Below are 3,397 nucleotides of genomic sequence, written 5' to 3'. Positions count from 1 at the left end.
TCATACACAATATTTTTTGTTTTACTAGTTGAACAACATTGCTCATCACAAAGTACCTTCAAAGACATGGGAAACAACTATATATAGCTAACCATGCGCAAAAATGGGTCTACGCAAGTATAATTCAACATTGACAATGTACTTTCAAAATACATTGTTATTTCATGGTTATATTGCAAAATAAATTTGTTTATTTCAAAAAAATAGCAACTTATTTATGTTTATTTGAAGGAACCACATAAGCCCCCCCCCCCCCCCCCCCCACACACACACACACACACACAATATTAAATTAAAGAAACTCTAACACATAAATATAAAAACAGTTATGTTTGCTCGATTTAGATATTGGCCGTGATCATTGAAAATGTCAGAATACATAATTGGCACACAACTTACTTGTTATTATGAGACGAATTATACAATTTAAACTCGTGATGATATCTTTTTTTATTTTATGATAATGATAAAATAATGGAAAATGAATGCTTACTTCAAGACGTATGTGAACGTTTGATGTCACACCCCCGGCCAAGGCGGAACACGCCGGGAGTGGGACTAAGTTCATGGATCACAGATAAACTGAATATATAGCACAAGTACAACGATAAACAAAACTGCATTTGTATTTCATCATTAAGTTTGAATACAAGGTTCTTACAGATAATAATAGTACAGTAGTTGCCTTAAACAGGTAAGTAGATATCAAAAACAAGCTAGCTAGGTCGTTTGCAATCCACAGCTAATCTTCTGTCTGAACGCCTGGCTAATGATCCCCTAAGAATACATGTAATTTTGAAAACAAAGGTTGGTGAGTGTCACAGGTTTTCTGCTAATGCAGTAATACTTTTAGTAAGTCTAAAAAGTATTATATTTGTATGTATAACAACAGTTAAAACAGTGTTTGCAATGAGTCCTTAAAGCCAAAATGTATAGTTTGTATAAGAAACCCATACGTAAAACTGTGATTGTAATGAATCTTTGAAAGCTGAAACGTTATGTTTCATAAGTAATTTCATACTTAAAACTGTGTTTGTAATAAATCTTTGAAGTCAAAACGTTATGTTCCATAAGTAATTCCATACTTAAAACTGTGTTTGTAATAAATCTTTGAAGTCAAAACGTTATGTTCCATAAGTAATTCCATACTTAAAATTTTCTTTGAAAGCAACCAAATCCATGGTTGTACGGGTAACGAATAAAGTTTTCTGCTAAGGTTGTACTTCACAACCGCAGATACGGATAAACAAACATACGGATATACGGATACAATTATCTGCCAAGGTTGAACTTAACAACCGCATATACGGATAAACAACAAGTATATTTGATAATCATACATATAAAGTGTACGATACTTGTTTAAACAGTTGACAAAACTTAGTATAGTGTACACAAGCACATGTATGAGCCTAAGATACAAGTTCTATAACTTGTATAAATGTATAAACCTATATATTTATGTCATAAACAGACATACGGATATACGGATAAAGTTATCTGCCAAGGTTGAACTTAACAACCGCAGATATGGATAAACATGTAATTGACAAGTATATTTGATAAGCGTACACATTGAAGAGTACGATACCTTTTTAAACAATTGATAAAACTTTGAGTACAAGCACATACATGAGTCTAAGATACGAGCACTATAACTCGTAAAATATATAAACTTATATATTTTTGTGTATGTATGAGGTATAATGAAACTACCAAGTTGATAACTGGCTATACAGTCATAGCACAATTTTAGTTGGAACGTATATGTTATTTTTATTAGTTGTATTATCTTTAACATCATAACATATGTATCTATTGAGGTTTAAAACAATTTTGTTTACTTAACATGTAAGCGTTTAAACAATTATTTCTAAAACTGGTAAAATATTTACACAAAACAATGATATTCTTTTGTGTATTTCGTATGATAAATATTACTTAGTACACGTACTATCATGTACAGACGAGGGCCAGACATGAAACACCGAGGGCAGGACCATTTTGGCATTATAGCACTTCTGAAATCCAGCAACCCATTCGGCCCTTCAAACCAGATTCCCCGTACCGTAAATAGTAGCGTAATAAATACTATTTCTGTGTGATTTATATTGCATAAAAAAAGCGGTGGTGTTGTTTGTTTAAACAAAGTATTTATAAAATAGATATATACTAGATATACAAGTACTACATGTATTCCCCCCCGAAAATATGTAAAAGTGGGGCCGTAACACTCACCTTAACGTGTGGTTGTTGATTTGTTTCGAGTATTTGATGCGTGAAACTGAAATGCGTCTCTTCTAAAACGAACCGTCAGGATTAGTTTAGTTACCTATTTAACCAAAGGGTATTGGAGGCATTAATTACCAAGTATGGGATTGGATTTGCTAAATAATTTATAATTGGGACTTATATTGTAATCATATTACAAGAATGAGTTTGAAATAAATAAGTTGTAAATCAAGTAAATGGTATCAATTTTGTAAAACAATTTAATTGAGGGTATAAAGGAATAGATTTAAAACATAGTTTGGAGGATAGGACCAAATTTGTAATGAAATCTCATAAGAGGGTTAAATGAATTTAATTTCAAAGGAAGTTTGGTTTGACTAAAAGAACTTACCGTGAATAAAAATAAATGAAATAGTGCATGGAATTAATATTTTCGAATGGGGTTAATGGACAAAAAGAATTCATATTGCATGGGATATATTTTGTAAAGTGTTTTCTATGTAAGGGTGGGTTTTGAACAATTTGAATTGAAGTTACAAAGCTTTGGACTAGTTTTGTAACAAATTTCGAAATTTGGGTATGATGCATTTATTTGGAAATAGACTTTGAACAGTGGAGGATATCTTCATCCTCCTATGTTCGCATGCAGGCATGTATGTATATATAAAAAAAAAGAAAATGAATTCCTTTTTCTTGGTGGTTTATGATCGAACCACGAAGCAACAATAAAACGAACTTTAAATGGGTCGGAGGAGTACTCACAGCGGCAGTATCAACAGCGTAAAAGGTGGTTAAGGGTGGTGAAGTGGTGGTTGTATGTGGTGTTTGTGTGTACCGAGAGTGGTAAAGAGAGTGTAAGTGAGAGAGATTTAGACAAATATGTAGAGAGAAGGAGATGGTTGAAGATTTGTGAGTTTGATGGCTTGTTATGAGCTCTTATTTATAGCATAAGAAGCACTCACAAGCACTTAAGGCCATGCCTTGTACCTTGAAGATGAAGTGTGCAAGTAAGGAACAAGAAGGCCTTGTACCTTGAAGATGAAGTGTGCAAGTAAGGAACAAGAAGGTAAGGTGGTGAAGATATGGGTTTAGTCACGTGGGTTTGATCAAACGGGGAAGCAAGAGGGGAAATAAGCTGGCCATTTCCTTGTAGCAAGTTATGTGG

The 3,397-nt window shown here is 33.1% G+C and overlaps 1 long non-coding RNA gene across 2 annotated transcripts; it reads right to left on the bottom strand.

Annotated features, from left to right (window-relative positions):
- Positions 1–608: 608 nt before the first annotated feature.
- On the bottom strand, positions 609–3,130 carry LOC145100024 (uncharacterized). 2 transcript variants are annotated; one of them, XR_013704771.1, is made up of 3 exons: positions 2,995–3,130; positions 2,239–2,332; positions 609–777 (listed from the first exon to the last, which is right to left on the bottom strand). It is a non-coding gene; the product is annotated as an uncharacterized LOC145100024 (long non-coding RNA). The 2 variants fall into 2 exon arrangements; XR_013704770.1 differs by having other exon boundaries at positions 609–2,332.
- Between the last annotated feature and the right edge of the window lie 267 nt (positions 3,131–3,397).

The sequence above is a fragment of the Lactuca serriola genome, chromosome 4 (genome assembly GCF_051521515.1).
Source record: "Lactuca serriola cultivar US96UC23 chromosome 4, Lser_US96UC23_V15, whole genome shotgun sequence".
NCBI classification, from domain to species: domain Eukaryota; kingdom Viridiplantae; phylum Streptophyta; class Magnoliopsida; order Asterales; family Asteraceae; genus Lactuca; species Lactuca serriola.
The sequence above is the reverse complement of the archived record's forward strand: the minus strand, read 5'-3'. Positions and strand labels throughout refer to the sequence as shown.